General features: G+C 35.3%; 1 pseudogene; it reads right to left on the reverse strand.

Moving 5' to 3' along the window:
• Positions 1–8743: 8743 nt before the first annotated feature.
• On the reverse strand, positions 8744–22343 carry LOC107877239 (annotated as a pseudogene).
• Between the last annotated feature and the right edge of the window lie 2286 nt (positions 22344–24629).

Genomic DNA, 24629 nt, shown 5'->3' on the forward strand with positions numbered 1-24629 from the left:
TAATAATTTTTGGAAAAAACTGACAAGAAAAGACCTGTTTACTAAATTACCACATGGTCGAGATCTGATAGAGTCCATTAATAAAAAGATCAATGAATACTTACTACTTCTCAAAAGAAAGTCATTGAAGATAAAAATCTCAGCTATATTTTGAGACAAATTTCTATTCATGAAGGCGATAAAATAGAAATGATTGAACAATATTTAGAAGATGTTCGCAGATATTTAATGAAAATAGTCGAACAACACTCAGATGCTTCCATGAAAAGAACTACAAGTGAAGAAACGGCTGAAGATATTCCAGATTCCCATCCACTTACTACAAAAAATGTTCTAAATAAAGAAGACATTAAAAAAATGGAAGAATTGCTTCGCCAGCTCAAAAGAGGAAAATACAAGATATGACCTAAAGGACTGTAATACCCCGAGAACTCTAACCAATAGTGCCACCATGACTCAAGATCATGAGAAATAAATTATAGTGCTTTGGTTGTTTTCTGATCAAGGGTGATATGTATAAAGGCCTCAAAGATGTCCTAGAGATTAGGTGAATCAAAACATCCCTTACCAATTGAATACTTGAGAAGGATTTTGGCATAGTCAACTTCAAATAAGCATATCTCTTGTTACACTAAAAAATTTTAATCTCATGACCCACCAATAGATGGACAATTAAATTATTTTTCTAACGGTATCAATTTCACCCAAATAAGGTATCGTAGCAAAAAGTTATGCCTATTTTACTCCAGCGTGTTTGTAACGCCCCAAAATCGGGTCCCAAGACATCATACGGTGCTTAAGGTACAAGTGACCCCAAGCTAACCCTTCTACTGGAATAACTCATAAGCAACTGAATAAAAATACAAATCCATACAAATCAGCAGAAATTAACTCTTTTCTGAATCTGATCGATACAAAAATGGAATTTTATAGGATTACAATTCTGCCTTTACAACCAAAATTGAAACAAAATACATCAACTTCTACTGACTGTCTATGAAGTCTCTACTAGTACTGACTGTAGGTAGCCAGGTCATGAATCCCGACTACCCCAACTCAATACGGCTGAATAAAAAAAATACAACACTATAAACCCTGCATAACTAACCCAAGCTCTTGAATTAAAAGGACTCATCACCTGCTGACTGGAAACCACGAACTGAATGGATCTAAAGGTACAACTATACCTTGTACCTACATTCCAAGAAAATGTAGCCCACATACAAATATGTGGGTCAGTACCATGGAAAAATACCGAACATACGGGGGTGCAATGCATATATAAAATAATATCTTAATATCATCACAGTTTATAAAATTATGCATGTTGATATAGATGAATCACTTAGCTCGAATTAAATCATCAAAATCTTGAGAGGATGAAATAAGTATAATAACACATGTGATTCATCATATAATTTGTCAATCACTTTCAGTTCATCAAGAATATCAATTCTCATAATGTAAATATCATTTAAGTGTTTCGAAAGAATAACTTTCACAATTCCACTTTCAAATCACTTCACCATTCACCATAGACACAAGGAAACATACACACACCGGGAGATCCTATAACCGACATAAACCATGTGACCTACATGGAGTCCAACATACAACCCACATTGGGGAGAGCCGTCCTATCCTTGCCATCGGAGTAGGACTTCCAGTATCAATTCAAAAACACTAGTGATCACTATATAAATCAGCCTCAGGCTCACATCCTATGGGGGCACGTAGTTCTAGGGAAGTAAGGTCACTTTATGCCTCCCACTCGGTGCTAAAGATTACTCCCAGACTTAGCTCAGAATTTTAAATCATCCTCAGGATCACATTAAAGAAATTCCACAATAAACACTTCAACAATTTTCATCGGAAGCCAATTTGCTACCCTTTTATCATAATCAATAAAAATGTGGATTTCTGTCACAGTCGAGTTCAAAATAACTCATTCACAACCAAAAGGTCAAATCATTCAAAATATCTCAAATATTCAACATCAATGTGCTTATAACACACACTTTCTCAAAAAACCACAATTTTCAATGGGGATTCACGACCCAAATATCAAAATCATGATAAATATCGTTCAAGATTCATGCTTTATATCACCACACATGTAAATTCATCTTTCAAAATCATAAACATCAAGATTTCATAATAATCATCATAAGATATGGGTTCATGCTTCAAATTCATAAAAATCAAATAAAAATCATGCCTTTGTAACGAAAATTATTTTGGGCACAAGAACGAAAGAGAGTTCTTGTTGAAAACCCCCACATACCTTGAATGATGAACTTTAGATCGATACTCATTTTTGAGATGTTAATCGTGCCTTTAAATGATGGTTCTTGGAGTTCTTGAACTAGGAACTTGGAATCTTGAATAAATTTGGTGAAATTTGGAGGTTCTTGAAGTTCTTGAACTAGGAACTTGGAATCTTGAATAAATTTGCAGAATTAATGGTGAACTTTAGAGGTTCTTGAAGTTGGATGTAGGAGCTTAGGGTTTTCTTTTTGAGGGAATTTGATGAAATATAACATATAATGCTTCCAATAGGCTTTAATATAGGGTTTGGAAGGATCTTGGGTGAGAGGGAATGACCAAAATGCCTCTATAAATCAAATAATTCTCGAATCTGTCCTTTGGTGGACTTTTTTGATAATCTGAAGTAGATCAATCATAACGTTTTACTCCGATATCCAAATTGGATGAAACCAATTTTATTAGAAAGAGGACTCTCATATATTTCCATCTATATATAGTATATCACCCATATCATTGTGTACGAGGAGTTATGATCGTTTAAAATTGACCCAAAAATTCACTTTTGATAGGCTGAAGTAGATCGACCATAACTTTTTGCTCCGATAGACAAATTGGATGAAACCAATTTCATTAGAAAGAGGACTCGCAGAGCTTTCCGTTAATATATAGTAGATCACCTAGATCATTATGTACAAGGTGTTATGATTATTTAAAGTTGGAGTAAAAATACGCCAGGCCTCAATACTTTTTTTCCTACACGTTTTAGTTCACAGTTCGATCAAAATGGTCGTAGTTCGATCGGAATGGTCGTAACTCATCGCTCGAGTGTCCGTTTTTGATGATCTATATATCGTTGGAAAGCTTATTCAATAATCTACACAATGGTAGGTCAAAGTCTTAGAAATACTACACAGAAAATTTATGGATCGCTCTAAAATGTAGAACTCGATACGTTTGTCACGAAATCTTTACGAAGAAAATTTTCTGGGGTATTACAGTGTTATCCTGGAAACTATGAGACGACTTGTCACAAGCTTGATGTCTTGTCATAAAATGTCATCACCTTAAGCAGAAAGTCACAAATTCCAATAGTTTATGATGACATTTTGTGATGACTTGTCACAAGTTTGACGGCTTGTAACAAAATGTCATCAACCTTAAGCTGAAAGTCGTAAATTCCACCCTTTTGTGACGACATTTCATGACGAATTGTCACAAGTCTGACGACTTGTCACAAATGTCGTCATCTATTTTTTTACAGCAATTAAAGGGCATTTTTACAAGGGTATTTTGGTCTTTTCCCATCTTTTGGAGGCCCCTATATATATATGAGAATCCCCATCCAAACCCTAATTTCTTCATTTTATCTTCCAATTCTCTTAAGAAAATATATCTAGAGTTTCATTCAAGAACATTAATCTTCCAAAAATCATTCATAAATCTTTAAGATTTCTTCAAGAACTAAGTTCCTCATAGTATGGGGTTCGAGAATCATTTATTACAAGTGCCGATAGAGTCTCAAGCTCTAGAATTCATCCAATTTCAAAGATTAAGGTATGTGGGATTTTGAACAAGAGCAATCCTTTCGTTCTTATGCCCAAAGCTTTGATTTCTATTATGGACTTATATGATTTTGCAAGTGGGTTTATACCCAAATTACTTCATCATGAGACTATGAGAATATAAATTGTTCAAGCTTTGTTATACATGATTATTTTACTATTCTCAAGTTATGACTTAATATTTAATATTGTGAATTTCATATTTCTACCATGAGTTGATAGTTCAAGTCCTTTCAAGATATGTGTCAAGCTTTAAGCTTCCTTACGAAAAATTGGATTATTGAGCATATTGATTCATGATATTGAGTTGTTACAATGAGTCTTAGTATTTCCTCAAAGTTATTGATGTTTCCATGATTTAATGAATTGATACATTTTGATATTGAGAAAGATTGATTTGATTTGAGTCGAGTTAGGAATCCACAAATTGATTATGATTTGATAAATGAGAAAGAGATTTGATTTGATCTTCATGATAAACCCCTGTGATGTTTGTGGTGTATTTCCTAACGCATTCTAATCTTGTGTGTGGGAGTAGTATTTAGCACCGAGCAGGAAATGTGGTATTTCCCCGAAACTACATGCCACCGTAGGATTGGTATTGATACTTGTGGGCTAGAGGTCGAGTATGATATTGTGATCACTAAATTGAGGTTGTACTCCCTGGAAAGAGTACGACACTCCCGCCAATGTGGGGTTCTCTCCTTAGGAGGGCAAAACGTTGGACTCGATATAGCTCACATGGTTTATGTTGGTTATAAGAACCTCCCATGTCCATAAGAGTTGATTTTCTTGAATTACCGAGTCTCTCCGAGTCTTTAGTTGATGAATTGAGTTGTTTATGATGATTTATGAGTTTTTTATCATACGATTTGTTTACTATGAGATCATAAAAAGTATGTTTCAATCTAACTCAGGCCAAGTGATCCATCATTGTACATATGCATATTTTCCTGAAATTGATAATGATATTTACATTGCTGCATGCACTTACACATACTCAGTACATTCCCAAGTGCTGACCCATATATTTTACTATAGGCTATATTTTCTCATAATGTAGGTTCAGGTTCTCAGCCACAGTCGCATTAGCGATATTTGGGTGCCTCACTACATTTCCTCAGTGGTAAGTCCTCATGGTTCAAGGACCATGTCCATATTTTTATGATATCATTTTGTCATTATGGCTTTTAGTACTGTTGAGTTAGTTAGGGGTTTTTTTTTCCAAAGGCTCCTTGATTTTGATGTATAGAGGCTTTGTCAAACTAGAGGGATGGTATGTACAAAAATTCAATATATACTTTGTTTGTACAGTTTAGTATTCTCCAATATCTCTCTTGAACCCGATGCTATATATCTCTTTATTATGCATGACTATTATTGAATTGAGTTCCTTGTGGTAGTGTCTGGCTACGAGGATTAGCTTGGGGCTACGTGGAGCCTTAAGCACCGTGTCACATCTCGGGATGGAAATTTTGGGGCGTTACAAAGCTTGGTATCAGAGTCTAAGGTTTAATGAGTCCTAGGTCCTAGGGAGGTGGGAAAGATCACCCAGATTATTCACGTGACTGAGGAAGAGAGTGTTGAATTGGCTCTGTATCTAATGAAAGATATTGCATATAATTGGGTGGAGTGATAACACTCAACTTACATGTCAATTTAGTGCAAGGTGATCATCGTCAATATATTTACCCAACTTTGGAGTCGGGTTCGATTCCACAGGGAACAATGTGAGTGGCGATTAAACTAATTTGAAACTATAGCTACAAGTTGAATTCAATCAAATTATACGAAAAGATAAAATGGGGGGTTTTTAATTTGTGAATTATGTCCTAATTAATTGTAACAGAGTTAACCCATCTAATGATTCTTTTTGTAAGTAGTAATGCAGAGATGTTAAATAAACCAGAGTTATAGTTACCAAGATGCTTGAACAATTAGGGTTGTGAATCACTTATGAGCTCTAGTTAACGATTTCCATTATAAGAGTAATTGATATCTATGGTTTATCCATTAGCTTCTCAACATAAATGAGTAGCTCATCCCTTAATTTTTACAAACTTAAGGAATGGATTAATAATTCAATTGCATTCTCACATGGGTTGACCCGATTAAGGCATCTATCCTCAATCCAAAGGTTAAAGCCTTTAGATTCGTGTAGACCCTTTCTTTTCTCAATAAACACTTTTCTATTCGAACAAGTGATTGTATAAGGGCTCACTCTTTAAGTTTGTAACCAAGAAGAATCATGAAAATGAAGAAAGATTTATACAATGTCAATTCCTCATAAAGTTCAATTGGATTCACACTCTAAATTTCATTTTTCATATCAAGGCTCCCATAAACCTAGTTATGGGAGCTTAATCATACATTTCCATGGAGAAAATAGGAAGCATATTTGTGTAATTCATAAATAAATTCAATATTTACTTACAAAGGTTACAAGAATTTGCTCTTAAATCTTCAATAGAGATGAAATAATTTAATCCACAAGGTTTACTTAATTTCCCCAAAAATACTCTTACAAAGATTTTCAAGAATGGAGGCTATGAAAAAGAGAGAAAAAATTAATGATCAGAACCCAATAAGAAACCCTAAAATTAGTATTTATATGTTCCCAAGTAGAGAGGAATTAAAATTAAAATTCAGAAAACTTTTGTCAAAGTTGGTGGTCAAGTTGGTGGTTTACCACAAAACTGGTGGTCCACCACTTCGACCTTCACAGGCTCCTCTAAAATCTTGGATTCTGTTTTGGTGGTCTGGTGGTCAGTCACAAAGCTGGTGGTCCACCATCCTGGCCTTTAGTGAATTTTCTAAAATTTTGATTTTGGTGGTCAGTCTGGTGGTCAGTCGTAAAGCTGGTGGTCTACCATTTTGACCTTCACTGAGTGTGCTGAAATCCTGCATTCTGTTTTAGCCTGAAGGTTGAACTGGTGATCAGTCACAAGATTGGTGATCCACTATTTTGACCACCAGTGAGTCAATTTCCAGAATTTTACTCCGATTTCACCGCATCATGGCGCCTCTTTACACTCCATAAATTGCTACACGCGCCAATGTGTCTTAAACTTCATCATTTTCTGAATCCAACGGTGTTTTAACGAGTCAATATCATGGTTCATGCGCCCTCAATGGTCCAATACATATCAGGACTCCAAATGGAGTCAAATTCTGCACGTTGGTTTCGTTGAGTCATTCCGAGCCTTATTGAGTTGATTCCACTTGATTTGAAGCTTATATATCCTTAATATATCATTATTATCCATTACACAAGCATCCTAAAGAATCAAAAACCACAAAATAGAGCTCAAAAAAACACAACATTCAAGACGATGAACTCAAAACAAAAGCTAAGCATAGGTTAATTTCACTTTGAGTTTTAGCTCTTTGTTTTGAATGTTTTCCTGATCTGACTAACCCTTGAACATTATAAGTAAGTTATTTAACTTATAAATACATAATTACAACATTAGTAACTCATTAATACACATTAGAACCCAACACAATAGACTAGACAAACACCTAGCTCAAGCTAGTCACACTAGTTTTCTCGGTTGAACTCTAAATGCTCAAATTGAATCAAAACTCATATGAAAACACCATTAAACATTGTAAGCACATACTTGGACATATGAATTCTCATTTATGTCATTATAAGAACATATATCATAAGAGTTATCCTCAAAATAAGGCTAAAAAGGCTAAAATAGTGATGCTAGAATACGTAAATACACCCAACATACACTTAAAACCTTGTTCGTCCTCAAACAAATCTTCACTCTAAGTATCATGAGATGGGAAATATACTCTTATACTATATGTAAGACACTCAAGCTAGAACTACAATGACTACATAAATGCAAGTTTATAATATTAAGCATGATATACACAATTGAAAGCTTATGAACACTAATCCAAAACTTCCTAGCCTTAAGAATTGGCTCACCTAGTCGGAAAACTCATTCTTACTACACAATCAAGGACATCATACAAATCACCCACATTTATCTAACATGTGCCCCTCACAACAAGAAAGTTACCCATAATCACTCAAAATAATGCAATTTAATGTAATGGGTATAAAAATCAAATTACGCTCACTCTCACAAAGAGTTCACAAGTTACACATAATGAACCATAGGCTTTCCCTTAGTGTAGTGTTCCACTAATAGCCGAATGTAAAGCTTAGGATCAATTAGGACTTTTTCGGGTTGTAATGTCGGCTAAGGGACGGGTAGGAACTATTTTGGCCAAGAATAGTGACTACCCTATCTAAGTGCTTTATACACTACATTATAAATTTAAAACCAATCTCCAACAACCAAATTACACCACTTTTGTCTACCCATCTCTTTTATTTTTGCCCCATCTCTTTTTAGCATTTTCATAAACACTTGGTGCACATATCGTTTACTACCACAAGAATCAATTTTTCTCTTTTTTACAATCAGGGCAATATTTTTAGCATAAATTCTATCAAAACCATCCACCACACATCAATTATACACCAATAACTATTACCTTGTGGCCTTAATTTCACCCTTTTCTTCTTCAATTTCTCAAACTTCTTTCTCAAATTTATTTTTTTTAATTAAAGCACTTAGAAGCCTTTTGGATCAAATTATGGTCTATCAAAGAAGGGATTAGGCTACATATGAGGCTACCAAAGAAAAAGCTAAAGGCTCAATGGGGTTTAATTAAGATAATGCACAAGGGTAGGTAAAACATACGGTATAAAATAAGGCTATCAAAGAAATGCCTATATCACCTCCTAAACCCACATTCTTTATTTCGCTTCACACATACACCAGGAAAGTTCTAGACGTCACATGCAACAAGGAATATACAAAACTCTCACACGTATATGGCACATGCTCAACTCAATAGGATCATCATAGACTCCCAACCAAACAATAGCATGAATTCAAAATTAAGCCAACAAATACTAGAGTCACAAAACATGAGCCTAAGAGTCTACAAAGTAGTAATTCTCTAAAATCACATGTTTTTACAAACAAACTCACTTGCATCATGTAATCAAAGTTAGCACTAACAAGAATATCTCATTTATTCCCAACCTAAAATTTTTAAGTTGAGCCAAAATTTGGGAATTTCCCCACCCCACACTTAAAATCCTACTTTGTCCCCAAAGTGAATTGTTAACTGAAGTGATAGGAATACTTCCTGAGGCCTCTAAGCCTAGCTAGATACATTTTCACATCGAGGAGATCCTTGGGACTCCACACTTATTTGATGCCATGCTTCTTAGATCAAGTTTATGGTACTCAGACTTCCCATTAACCTGTGAATCAACCAAAAACAAAAACTACGTGAAATAAAAACTAACACAAAGCTGAAAAGAAAACATACCTTAGCTTGCGTTGCCTCCCAAGAAGCGCCTAATTTAGTGTCGCGGCTTGACCCAAATAGCCTTTTTCCTCCACCGTGAGGATATAAATTTCACCCCCAACTTATCATCCATCTTTTTCCCTCTCTTATAAGGGAGTGGTACAAAGATTAAGAAGCTGAGTAATGGATGATGCATGATAAACAACTCGGTCTTAAAGTGAGGTGCATTTTTATGTTGCTTATCAAGTGTAAAATAAAAAATATAGGATTTTTGTTCCTCATCTTTACATTCTTCCACTACTTTAGATGATTCAATAGACATGATATCATCTATACATAATGTGGAAAAATGCTTCGAGTGAGGCCCAACTAATTCTACTTCAAAATTTACACTATCTACTACACACTCACTTTTATTCACCTTCTTAAAGTCAGTCTCAAGATGAAGATGGCAATCAAGTGACTGTGATTCTTGAGTTTTCTCCTTAAATTGGCTAATATCCTCCTCATATTCTTCTTTGTTTAGCAACTGTAAACATGGTGGGATTGGTAACTCCTTTAGCTCTTCCCACAGCTATTCTTGATTCTCTAAAATTCGTTTCATCAATTTTTCCGCTTGAATCATGGCAGGACACATCTGTAGAATGATCACTTTGACCACAAGTTAAACACCAAGTTACAGTTCCATCTAAATATGGACAGTAAGCCTCGTAATGTGGTCTCACATAATAATCACAAGAATTATCACAAGAATCGTCATTACTCCAAAAACCATCTATCCAGGTTGTTATCTCAAAAAGGTATGAGAATAGTAAAAATAAAAGAAAATAAAAAAGCAAACTAAAAAAACATTTAAAAATTTGAATTCAAGCAAGTAAACTAAAATTCCAAACCAACTCAATACGCCAAATTGTTCCCCGGCAACAGCGCCATTTTTGATAACGCTCAACTTACATATCAATTTAGTACAAGACGGTCGTTGTCAATATATTTACCCAACATTGGAGTCGGGGTCGAATCAACAGGAAACAATGTGAGTGGTGATTAAACTAATTTGAAACTATAGTTACAAGTTGAATTCAATCAAATTATACGAAAAGATAAAATGTGGGGTTTTTAATTTGTGAATTATGTCCTAATTAATTGTAACAGAGTTAACCCATCTAATGATTCTTTTTGTAAGTAGTAATTCAGAGATGTTAAACAAACTAGAGTTATGGTTACCAAGATGCTTGAACAATTAGGGTTGTGAATCACTTATGAGCTCTAGTTAACAATTTCCATTGTAAGGGTAACTGATATCTATGGTTTACCCATTCGTTTCTCAACCTAAATGAGTAGGTCATCCCTTATTTTTCATAAACTTAAAAAAATGGATTAATAATTCAATTGTATTCTCACATGGGTTGATCTGATTAAGGCATCTATCCTCAATCCAAAGGTTAAAGCCTTTGGATTTGTGTAAACCCTTTCTTTTCCCAATAAACACTTTTCTATTCGAACAAGTGATTGTATAAGGGCTCACTCTTTAAGTTTGCAACCAAGAAGAATCATGAAAATGAAGAAAGATTTATACAATGTCTATTCCTCATAAAGTTCAATTGGATTCACACTCTAAATTTCATTTTTCACATCAAGGCTCCCATAACCCTAGTTATGGGAGCTTAATCATACATTTCCATGGAAGAAATAGGAAGAATATTTGTGTAATTCATAAATAAATTCAATATTTACTTACAAAGGTTACAAGAATTTTCTCTTGAATCTTTAATGGAGATGAAATAATTAAATCCACAAGGTTTGCTTAATTTCCCCCAAAATACTCTTACAAAGAGTTTCAAGAATGGAGGCTATGAAAAAGAGAAAATATTAATGATCAGAAACCAGTAAGAAACCCTAAAACTAGTATTTATATGTTCCCAAGTAGAGAGGAATTAAAATTAAAAATCAAAATTTTTTTGTCAAAGTTGGTGGTCAAGTTGGTAGTTCCCCACAAAACTGGTGGTCCACCACTTCGACCTTCACTGGCTCCTCTGAAATCATGGATTCTGTTTTGGTGGTCTGGTGGTCAGTTTAGTGGTCAGTCACAAAGCTGGTGGTCCACCATCCTGGCCTTTAGTGAATTTTCTAATATTTTGATTCTGGTGGTCAGTCTGGTGGTTAGTCGCAAAGCTGGTGGTCCACCATTTCGACCTTCACTGAGTGTACTGAAATCCTGTATTCTGTTTTAGCCTGAAGTTCGAACTGGTGGTCAGTTACAAGACTGGTGGTCTACCATTTTGACCACCAGTGAGTTAATTTCTAGAATTTTACTTCGATTTCACCGCATCATGGCACCTCTTTACACTCCATAAATTGTTACACGCGCTAGTGTTTCTTAAAATTCTTCCTTTTCTGAATCCAATAGTGTTTTTAATGAGTCCATATCACTATTCACTCTCCCTCAGTGGTCCAATACATATCAGTACTCCAAATGGAGTCAAATTCTGCACGTTGGTTTCGTTGAGTCATTCCGAGCCTTATTGAGTTGATTCCACTTGATTTGAAGCTTGTATATCCTTCATATATCATCATTATCCATTTCACAAGAATAATAAAGAATCAAATACCACAAAATAGAGATCAAAACAACACAACATTCAAGATGATGAACTCAAAACACGAGCAAAGCATAGGTTAATTTCACTTTGAGTTTTAGCTCTTTGTTTTGATGTTTTCCTGATCCAATTGACCCTTGACCATTATAAATAAGTTATTCCATATATAAATACATAATTAAAACCTTATTAACTCATTAAAACACATTAGAATCCAACAAAATAGACTAGACAAATACCTAGCTCAAGCTAGTCACACTAGTTTTCTCGGTTGAACTCTAAATGCTCAAATTGAATCAAAATCATATGAAAACACCATTAAACATTGTAAACACATAATTGTACACATGAATGCTTATTTATGTCATTATAAGCACATATATCATAAGATTCATCCTCAAAATAAGGCTAAAGGGGCTAAAATAGTAATGCTAGAATGCGTAAATAGACCCAACATCATGGAGATGTGGAGGAAGAGTAGAGGGGAGGATCTTGATCCCATGACTTGGAAGTTATTCCAGTATGTATTATTGGACAGATTCTTTTCTCTTGAGATGAGGAAAGCAAAGATAGAGGAATTCATGAATTTAAGATAAGGCTCCATGATTGTTAAGGAGTATTGTCTTAGATTCAACCAGTTATCAAAATATTCTCCTAGTATGATGGATGACTCCAAGATAATCATGAGTAAGTTCGTGACGAGCGTGTCGAGTTACATTATGAAAGAGTGTAGATCTGCTATGCTTAATAGAGAGATAGACCTTTCTCGATTGATGATACATGTCTAACAGATTGAAGCTGATAATGTGAAAGAGAGCTAGAGAGTAAGAGGGAATAAAAGAGCTAGATTAGAGTAGCAGGGATTTGGTCAGTCCAGATTCTATAGAGGGAACCACTCATAATTCCAGAGACGTTCATTTATGCCCGCGCCTTCCTCAATTAGTGCTCCCGCAACTAGAAGTAGGCAGGAGTAGGGGAAAAATCCTATCCCATCCAGGTCTCAGGAAAGTGTAAGTAACAGACCTTGTCCTCCTTTATGTGCCATGTGTGGTAGAGATCATTTTGGCGAGTGTTTTATTGATCAGAGGGGATGCTTTGGTTATGGCAATTTGGGCCACCGACTTAGAAATTATTCGTATTCTAGATAGGGGAGTCAAGATGATCGTCCGCAGAGTCAGGATACCAGTGTCCCCACTCCCGTAGTTCACCCAGTTCCTTCTCAGGGCGCCTCTTCTTATACTGCTGGCGGTTCGTGCCAGAATCTCTTCTATGCTATACCACCTCACCTAGAGAAGGAGGACTCTCTAGATATTGTCACTGGTATGCTCTGTGTCTTTTATTTCAATGTGTATGTATTGATGGACCCCAATTCGAGTTTCTCTTATGTGATACCTCTGGTTGCTGTAAATTTTGAGATGGACCCTGAACGGATTCCTAAGCCTATTCTGGTTTCTACCCCGATAGAAGAATCTATTATTGCTACGCGAGTGTATAAGAAGTGTCCTATCACTATCCTTCATCGGGTCATATATGCTAATTTAATTGAGTTAGATATGGTTGATTTTGACGTCATTCTAGGTATAGATTGGCTTCACTCATGCTATACATCTATAGATTGTCATACCCGAGTGGTCAAGTTTTAGTTTCCTGAAGAGCCCATTTTTGAGTGGTTCGTGAGTTCTGTAACTCCAAAGAGCCATTTCATATCCTACCTCAAAGCTAGAAAGTTGATTTCCAAGGGTTGCATCTATCACCTAGTTCAAGTTAAAGACCTCAAGTTTGAGACTCTTACTATTTAGTTAGTTAGCATTGTTAATGAGTTTCCCAATGTTTTCTCAAAAGATCTCCCAGGGGTCCCACCTGATAGAGAAGTAGAATTTGGGATTGATATTCTTCTCGACACTCAGCCTATTTCCATTTCTCTGTACTGTATGAATCCCACAGAACTTAAAGATTTGAAGGATCAACTCAAAAATCTCTTAGAAAATGGCTTTATCAGACCCAATATTTCCTATTAGGGTGCACCTGCTCTATTCGTGCATAAGAAAGATAGTACATTACGTATGTGCATTTGATTACCATCAACTCAACAAGGTAACTATCAAGAACAAGTACCCTCTTCCTAGAATCTATGATTTATTTGATCAGCTACATGGTGCAAGCTATTTCTCAAAGATAGACCTTAGATTCGGCTATCATCAGCTTAAAGTGAGAGAGTGTGATATTCCAAAGCTAGCCTTCCAAACCTGTTATGGTCAGTTTGAGTTTCTTGTCATGTCATTTGGGTTAACCAATGCTCTAGCAGTCTTTATGGACCTTATGAATCGATATTTTAAGCAATATCTTGATATGTTTGTCATTATATTCATAGACGATATTCTTCTGTATTCCGAAAGAGAGGATGATCATGCCGACCATCTTAGAATTGTCTTGCAAACTCTTAGAGATCATCAATTATTCGCTAAATTTAGCTAGTATGAATTTTGGCTAAGGTCAGTTGCTTTTTTGGGTCATATTATTTCCATCGAAGGCATTAGAGTCGATCCCCAAAAGACAGAAGCTGTAAAGAATTGGCCTAGACCTACCTTCCCATCTGACATTAGGAGTTTCTTAGGTCTCGCTGGTTACTATCATCGTTTTGTTGAGGGCTTCTCTTCCATTGTGTCTCCCATGACCCGGTTGACCCAAAAGAAAGTTAAGTTCCAGTAGACAGATGCCTTTGAGAAGAGTTTTCAAGAGTTGAAGACTCGACTCACTTCAGCCCTAGTGTTAGCTTTACCCGATAGTACTGATAGTTTTATGGTGTATTATGATGCTTCTAGAGTTGGTTTGGGTTGTGTGTTGATGTAGAGGGGTAAAGTTATAGCTTATGCCTCTAGACAATTAAAGCCTCATGAGAAGAATTACCCAACCAATGATCTTGAATTAGCAGCTGTAGTTTTTGCTTTGAAAATTTGGAGAAATTATTTTTATAGTGTTCATGTTGATGTGTTTACTGATAACAAAAGCCTGCAGTATGTGTTTACTTAGAGGGAGTTAAATCTTAGACAAAGAAGATGGTCAGAGTTGCTAAAATACTATGATATGAGTGTGTTGTATCACCTGAGCAAGGCCAGTATTGAGGTAGATGCTCTTAGTAGGTTGTCTATGGGTAGTGTATCTCATGTAGAGAATGATAAGAAAGAATTGGCTCATGATGCACATCATTTGGCTAGTTTAGGTGTTAGATTGCTTGATTTCGTTGAAGGGAGTATGTTAGTTCAGAGTAGTTTCGAGTCCTCTTTGGTCTCGGAGGTAAAGGAGAAGCAAGACAAGGATCATAGTCTAGTCAGACTGAAAGAGTCAGTTAAGGACCAAAAGGTAGAGGTTTTTGCCTAAAGCGGAGATGGTATGTTGGGATTATAGGGTAGATTATGTATTCCTGATATTGATGATCTATGCTAGAGAATTATGGCTGAAGTGCATGGCGCACAATATTCTAATCATCCCGGTGCTACCAAGATGTACCGTGATTTGCGGGAAATCTATTAGTGGAATAGAATGAAGAAAGACATAGCAGGATTTGTGGCAATGTGTTCTACTTGTCAACAGGTTAAGGTAGAGCACCAAAGGCCCGGTGGTGTAATGCAAGAGTTTAGCATTCCTACTTGAAAGTGGGAAGAAGTGAATATAGATTTCGTAATTGGTTTGCCTTCTTCTCGTCGTCATCATGATTCAATTTGGGTTGTTATAGATCGGTTGACTAAATTAGCTTATTTGTTGCCAGTGCATTTATCTTATACAGCTGAGGATTATGCTAGATTGTATATCCGTGAGTTAGTCAGATTGCATGGAGTTCCTTTATCTATCATCTCAGATAGGGGTACTCAGTTTACTTCACAGTTTTGGAGAGCCTTTCAGAAAGGTCTTGGTACCCAAATTTATTTGAGTTCCGCTTTTCATCCGCAAACTGATGGTCAGGCTGAGAGGACTATTCATACTTTGGAGGACATGTTGAGGGCATGTGCGTTTGATTTCAAAGGTAGTTAGGATGGGCACTTGCCATTGATCGAATTTGTATATAACAATAGTTTCCATGCTAGTATTCAGATGGCCCCGTTCGCAGCTTTGTACGGGAGAAGATGTAGATCACCTATAGGTTGGTTTAAAGTAGGAGAAGCAGTTGTGATTGGGCCTGTTGCTGTGTTCGAGGCTATGGAAAAAGTTAAGTTGATTCGAGAAAGATTGAAGACTGCTCAAAGTCATCAGAAGTCGTATGCGGATGTGAGAAGAAAAGATCTTGAGTTTAATTTTAATGATTTGGTGTACTTAAAGGTTTCACTCATGAAAGGGGTAAAGATATTTGGGAAGAAGGGAAAGCTTAGTCCCCATTATATTGGTCCATATAGGATCTTGAGCCGTGTTAGGAAACTAGCATATGAGGTGGAGTTAACCGCGGAGTTGTCTAGCATTCATCTGGTATTCGATGTTTCTATGCTTAAGACGTGTATTGGTGATTCTGTCGTGGTTGATTATTCCAAAAGCTTAGATATTCAGGATATCCTTTCATTTATGGAGGTTCCGGTTGAGATTTTAGATTTTCAGATCCTTAGGCTAACGAACAAAGAAGTTCCTTTGGTTAAAGCATTTTGGCAAAATCAATATGTTGAGGGTTCTACTTGGGAAGCTAAATATGATATGTGAGCCAAGTACCCTCACCTCTTTTCTGTGAGTTCGGAGTAAGCAGACGGTACCATTCTTTCTTAATTCTGCCCCCTTCTTATTAAATATTCAGTTATGTGTCTACTTCCATCACGAATTCATGTATTTTGTATAGTATCCGAAGGTATAGAGTGAAGTAAGTCCTTTGAGTGAGTCGTTCTAGCTATGTGTCCTCATTTTTTCTTGTTCTTGGCCTATCTGGCAATATTCGGGGACGAATGTTTCCAAGAGAGAGATATTGTAATACCCCGAGAACTCTAACCAATAGTGCCACCATGAATCAAGCTCATGAGAAATAAATTATAGTGCTTTGGTTGTTTTCTGATTAAGGATGATGTGTATTAAGGCCTCAAATATGTCCTAGCGATTAGGTGAATCAAAACACCCCTTACCGATTGAATTCTTGAGAAGGATTTTGGCATAGTCAACTTTAAATGAGAATATCTCTTGTTACACTAAGAAATTTTCAGCTCATGACCCACCAACAGATATATAGTTGAATTAGCTTTCCAATGGTACCAATTTTACCCAAATCCGGTATCGGAGCAAAAAGTTATGCCAATTTTACTCCAGCGTGTCCGCCTGGAAATTGTGTGACGACATTTTGTGATGACTTGTCACAAGCCTGATGACTCATCACAAAATGTCGTCACCTTAAGCAGAAAGTCACAAATTCCAACATTTTGTGATGACCTTTTCTGACGACTTGTCACAAGTCTGACGGCTTGTAACAAAATGTCGTCAACCTTAAGCTGAAAGTCAAAAATTCCACCCTTTTGTGACGACATTTCGTGACGACTTGTCACAAGTCTGACGACTTGTGACAAATGTTGTCAGCTATTTTTTTCAGCAATTAAAGGGTATTTTTGTAAGGGTATTTTGGTCCCTTTTCATCTTTTGGAGGCCCCTATATATATGAGAATCCCCATCCAAATCCTAATTTCTTCATTTTCTCTTCCAATTCTCTTAAGAAAATATATCTAGGGTTTCATTCAAGAACATTAATCTTCCAAAAATCATCCATAAATCTTCAAGATTTCTTCAAGAACCAAGTTCCTCATACTGTGGGGTTCGAGAATCATTTATTACAAGTGTGGATAGAGTCTCAAGCACTAGAATTCATCCAATTTCAAAGATTAAGGTATGTGGGATTTTGAACAAGAGCAATCTTTTCATTCTTGTGCCCAAAGCTTTGATCTCTATTATGGATTTATATGATTTGCAAGTGGGTTTATACCCAAATTACTTCATCATGAGACTATGAGAATATAAATTGTTCAAGCTTTGTTATACATGATTATTTTACTATTCCTAAGTTATGACTTGATATTTAATATTGTGAATTTTATATTTCTACCATGAGTTGATATTTCAAGTGCTTTCAAGATATGTGTCAAGCTTTAAGCTTCCTTATGACAAATTGGATTATTGAGCATATTGATTCATGAGATTGAGTTGTTACAATGAGTCTTATATTTCCTCAAAGTTATTGATGTTGCCATGATTTAATGAATTGATACATTTTGATATTGAGAAAGATTGATTTGATTTGAGTCGAGTTAGGAATCCACAAATTGATTATGATTTGATAAATGAGAAAGAGATATGATTTGATCTTCATGATAAAACCTTGTGATGTTTGTGGTGGATTTCCTAACGCGTTCTGAGCTTGTGTCTGGGAGTAGTATTTAGCACCGAACGGGAAATGTGGTATTTCCCTAAAACTACGTGCCATCGTAGGATTGGTATTGATATTTATGTGCTAGAGGCCGAGTATGAGATTGTGATCACTAAATTGAGGTTGTACTCCCTGGAAAGAGTACGACGCTCCCACCAATGTGGGGTTCTATCCTTAGGAGGGAAAAATGTTGGACTCCATGTAGCTCACATGGTTTATGTCGGTTATAAGAACCTCTCATGTCCATAAGAGTTCAGTTTCTTGAATTACCGAGTCACTCCGAGTCTTGAGTTGAAGAGTCGAGTTGTTTATGATGATTTATGAGGTTTTTATCATATGATTTATTTACTATGAGATCATAAAAAGTATGTTTCAATCTAACTCAAGCCAAGTGAGCCATCATTGTACATATGCATATTTTCATGAAATTAATGATGATATTTACATTGTTGCATGCACCCCCACATACTCAGTACATTCCAAAGTGCCGATCCACATATTTTCCTATGGGCTACATTTTCTCGTAATATAGGTTCAGGTACTCAGCCGCAGCCACATTAGCGATATTTAGGTGCCTCACTACATTTCCTCAGTGGTGAGTCCTCATTCTTCGAGGACCGTGTCTATATTTTTGTGATATCATTTTATCGTTATGACTTTCAGTACTGTTGAGTCAGTTGGGGTTTTGTCCCAAAGGATCCTTGATTTTGATGTATAAAGGCTTTGTCAGACTAATGTGATGGGATGTACAGACATTCAATATATACTTTGGTTGTACAATTTAGTATTATCCAGTATCTCTCTTGAACCCGATGTGGTATATCTCTTTATTATGCATGACTATTGTTGAATTGAGTTCCTTGAGGTAGTGTCTGGCTCCGAGGGTTAGCTTCGGGCTACGTGTAGCCCTAAGCACCGTGTGACGTCTCGGGATGAAAATTTTAGGGCGTTTCAAGGACCCAGAAATTATCTTTACTATCTTGATAGGACCTTCTTAGAACAGTGAAAACACTACACACAGGGACTCGAATGTGGGACCCATAAGTACTGTACGCAGATGCTTTCTTTTCCTATATATAGGTACCTCATCTGTTAGGGAGGTACAAGTTAGAAATTTTCATTTCTTTTTCTCTCTCTAAGACTAGTCTTCTTCCTCCTCTCTTCTTTCTCTTGTATATTATCCGAAGGTTTAAATAAAAGAAGGCAAATAGTAGCCGTTACTCACTATTTCGGCCTTGCATCTGGCCAAATTTACGGTACTTATTTTCTCTCTTCTGACGTACTTTTAATACTTCTTCTTCTCTTCTAGCCATGACTATGCCCGGCTAAAAAAACTTGGTACATATATATGCGTATATATTTTCTATAGACTCTAAAGTAGTATATATTTAACGTATACATGTATATATGTTTTATAAATTAGTTTATATATAGTGTTTATATGTTATATGTATATTTTTTAAAGTAGTACATATATTGAATGATACATATAGATGTATATATATTTTCTATAGAGTATAGACGTTAAAGTAGTATATATTTAACATATACATGTGTATATGTTTTATAAATTAGCACATAACTATCTATATAGTGTGTGTATATATTGTAGTATATGTTTTATTTAAAGTAGTACAAATATATTGAATGGTACGTATATATGTGTAAATATTTTCTACAGACTCTAAAGTAGTATATATTTAACGTATACATGTGTATATGTTTTATAAATTAGTATATATATTGTAGTATATGTTTTATTTAAAGTAGTACATATATTTAACTAACGTATAGTCGTATACACGATTACATGTGTAATTGTGTATATGTGTATATGTTTTTTAAATTCTAATGTAGTATATACTGTATATATAGTGTATATATATTGTTTAACATATTTAAAAGTATATAGGTGGGTATATATAGTGTATATTGGATAAAACACTTTTAATTTTTTTTTTTTTGGTTTTGACCGGATTTTTGATTGGGTTTAGGCGGGTTGGACCGGGTTAGGATTAATGGGCCGGTCCCGGGTTGTTTCTTGGAAATTTACTGTTGGGCCCAGAACCGGACCGGCCTGTTAAGCCACGCCCGGAACTGGACCGGCCCACAACCCAGTTAAAAGTGACGGGACTATTCCGGGTTGACCCGTCCCGTCCCGTTAACTGGCTTAGCACATAATACACCAACTTGAAAATTTCAACAGAATACACAAAGCTATAAAAGTTTAGGGCTTTTAACAAGACGAAAAGATGGCCATGAAAATTGCTTTTGACAACTAGTAGTACTATCTTCATGCCATGACCCATAGTGTATGATTCACTCCAACTTTTGGCCACAATGAAAATTGCTTTTCTGTTTCCTCCATAGCATGGAAAGTAGTTAGTGTTTCAGCAATTTCCTCTATTATTGTAAGATAAGGGTGTTAATCAATGTGTCCATCAAAAGTTATCATGTGGCTATCAAGGTAATAGTATCACGACTTTGATGTTACAAAATAAAGTCTTGTACTTTGACGTAAAAAAACTATGGATAATAAATTAGCACACCTAAACTTGGCTTTAGTCGCCGGGTAAATACCCCAACTTTTAGAGTGCACATTTATACACTTCAACTTGATCTGAACTGGCAATTAAACACCCTAACTTGTCCCCATTTTGTGTCATGGACACCCAACGGTGCCTAGATGATCATTTTGTAAGTTAGAGTGTTAAACTAACACAATGGAGACGAGTTGAGAGTTTAGATGTGCACATGGATCGAAATGAAACTCTTCTTTTCTCTTGCCAACTAGAGTTAAAAGTGTTCATTTTGATCCATTCGGCGTTTAGATGTGCACAGTTTGTGTCTGTTTTATATTATGACAATTAAAAATATAACTACACGACCATTTGCGAAATTTAAAGAACATTATGAAGGATTTGTCTTACCAAATAGAAAGCGAATCCAACGCCAACTCTGGATTTTCAAGCAAGCCAGCAAGCAGAACAAGTATCTGAAAATACCATGTCTCCAAGCATAGCATCACAGCTGATGCTGCTGATAACTTGAAGAACTCCGGTAAGCCTGAAAATGCCATCCAACTGAGCCCATTCCATGTTTTCTTACACTTCTCACTCTTCACAATATACACAAATTGGCCTAGCACTATCATCCACCACGACAAACTCAATACAAGAGACACCCCTAGCAAGCCCAGCCCAATTTTATAGGCTGCCACCCAACTTATCACGAGATGCAACACCAATGTCGCGGCAGAAATCTAGGCACTTGATGCCACAATGCTCTGCACTTGAAGGAATTTCTGGATTGGGAAATTCACAGCGTAGGCGAAAATTTGTGGTATCAGACCATACACAAATAATGCGGCTGCTGATGCAATTTCTGGTGATTGCCCTAGAAATACCAAAATTGGCTTGCAGAAAACGTAGACTGTAGTAAGTAAAACCCCTGTTACAATGAGGAGAATCGTCGATCTCTGAAGATAAACTCCTAACATATCGTATTTCCTCGCTCCATATGCTTGACCGCAAAGTGTTTCAACTGCACTTCCCATGCCCAACTATTCAAAAAGAAATAAATAAACAAATTAAATATTTAATCTCTAATTACTGACTATCTATAACTAAATCTCTAATTACTGACTATCTATAGGACAAGTCACAACATTACAAATCATAAATAGAGTTGACTTTTATATTGTCACTCAACTAATATTCTCATAAAGTCATTTTTTTCGTTGAAAAAAAAATAAAATTAAGAAGAAAGATATTTTTCTGAGATAACAAATAATAATTGAGTGACCATATTAGAAATCAACCCGTACTCCTCATATATATATACCATGAGGATTGAGGCCGTAGGTGAAAATTTGAATGCCAGTGTTTCCAAGTGAAACAGCCGCAAGTTCAAGATTACCAAGGTGGCCAGAGAAGATTTATGTGGACATAGACATGAGATAATTGATCATGTAGACCATCACAGCAGGAGCAGCAAGGGAGAAAAGGAGCTTCATTTTGATCCATGTGGCCCGCTGCAATGGACTCCAGAGAGGTAATGAATTGTCTAAGAGTACAGCCTCTAACTCATTGTTGGATTCTAAATTGTGCTCTGTAGACAGCTGGGATGATAAATCTAGAAATGGCTGGTAAACATCATTCGTAGAGGATGCCATGGTGGTGGTGTAGTTAGAATGCAAGAAGAGTGAGCTAATGGAAGATTAAAATGGTGAATGTATATATACGTATATACAAATTGGTGGTGATTCGGCCCTTTCCTTGACCCCGCATACTGTGGGAGCTTTAGTGCATAGCAAATCTAACGTATGATAGAAGGAAACTTGCTGTCTTAGTTGGGGCATTTTTTAAACTAATAATTTATGGAGGCATAGGAATGATTTGCGGGGGCTCATTAAAATTCGTGACCTAAATTCAAATATAAGATTGGTAGCGTTATTTTTTTAAAAAAGAAACACGGCATATATTTTGATCAAAAATATTTTATTTTAGCTTTTTGAGATATAACATTATGAATAATTTTCTTATAAATTTATTTAATCTTTCCTAAATATTGTTGACCAGAGATAATAGAATATGATTCAAGAAGTTGATTGATATGAAAATTATTTTATATTTCAGTATACTTTCTGCAATACTTTATTTTTTCTTTCTGAAAAAAAAAGGTAGAAAAAATTGTGCAATATAATTTATTCAACTGGAGTAGTACCTTTACTCATGATTTTTATGGAACAAAAGTACTCTCTCTTTTTATAGAATACTTAAGCTTATTAAAAACTCGAACTTTTGTTTAAAAAAAATAAAAAGGAAGTATATGAATGTAGTACGTGTTTTCTTATGAGACAGAAGAAGAAAAAACTACCAGGTATATTACAAACACCAGATGTTCAATTGAAGTCAAAATTTTGTTTGGACTTTGGACATACAATAAGTAGAAAATCTAGACATATTACAAATATCAGTTATCTAATTAGACTCTTAGGACATGATTTCAAATCATGTTGACTTAAAGTTGAAATTTTGTTTGGACATATAATTATAATTTATTAAATTATATTTATTCTAATAAATAAGAAAAGTCTCCTGTATATGAAAACTTCTCATACTCTTGTATGATTTTACCGAATGCGTTAAATAGTTCATAAACAAGGTCATAAAATATTCCCCCGATATAGAATCTCTTCCAATCTCTCTCATTGGTCCAGTGCACCTCTAGTTTTATTACACCTGTTGTTAATTTTTAGATTTACAAATCAAGATACTTTTCAATCTAAATAACCCCTTAATCACAGTTAAATTGTCAGTACCAAATAAGAAAGAGAAAATAAGGCTGAGATTTTATACAAATCACTATCAAAACTCCATTTGATGTGATCTATCGGTATCTAAAAATTGGAAAAGATTCAAATATGTATCAAAACTTTGAGAAAATGCTCATCTATGTTATTCGTTAAAAAATGAGCTCATCTATGTCGTTTGTTAAAAAATGAGCTCATCTATATTATTGTCATTATAAAAAGGATTGATTCGAGATATTATATTTTAATCGTTTGCTTTTATGGCTTTTCAAAACCATTTATTTCATGTGACCTTTAATTAGAGGTCTACGTCACCAAAAATAAATAAGCTGATATTAATTGACGTTAAAAAAAAAAACCTGGACCCAAGGACGCCAATCCATTATTTTCTTCCTAGTGAAAAAAATAGAGTTATTTGTTTAACTTCAAAAGAAAACGAAGTAGGAGATGAACAAATGTAGTTATATTATAATGTCACCTTTTGGATCCCGAGGAGGGTTAGGAGATAGACAAATATAACTACTATTTTTTCTTTAAAAGAAATTTGTATTAATTAGCATAGAATTACGCACATGCCCAAAACTAGTTTTTAAATAAAAGACGAGTTGAGTTATATTGTACTCTACATCAAGCTCGTAGGGATAATATGACATAAACAATAGTATATAAAAAGAGAAAACTTATATTATAGAGTACATACAAAATCGCTAGAAAAAATTCATTCAATGTGAAATCTATAGTCATTCAAAAATATCACGGAAGAAACCAATATAATGACCGATGAACTTTCTTGCCTTTATATTTCACCCACCAAATCACCACCAGGAACACAGGAACAAACTACATAGCGAATGAATATACAGATTATACCGAAACTAACACGTACGCAAGAGGATAGCATGAAGAGTGGATACCTTGATGAATTGATACATTACCTCTTCACAAAGATTATTATCATGGAGTAATAGCACCTATTATTTTAGGTAGCACCAAAGTCAAGAGAATTTTGCACGAAGAAGGAGAGGAAATGGGGATAGTGTCAATGTGGAATCCGAAATCGATGATTCTGGTAGATTATCCATTGAAAAAAAAAAAATCTATTCGAAAGTCTTACAACTGAGAAAGATGACACTATAAAATGAAGCGTTTGGTTTTTTTTT

This window comes from Capsicum annuum, chromosome 7 (assembly GCF_002878395.1).
Source record: "Capsicum annuum cultivar UCD-10X-F1 chromosome 7, UCD10Xv1.1, whole genome shotgun sequence".
NCBI classification, from domain to species: Eukaryota; Viridiplantae; Streptophyta; class Magnoliopsida; order Solanales; family Solanaceae; genus Capsicum; species Capsicum annuum.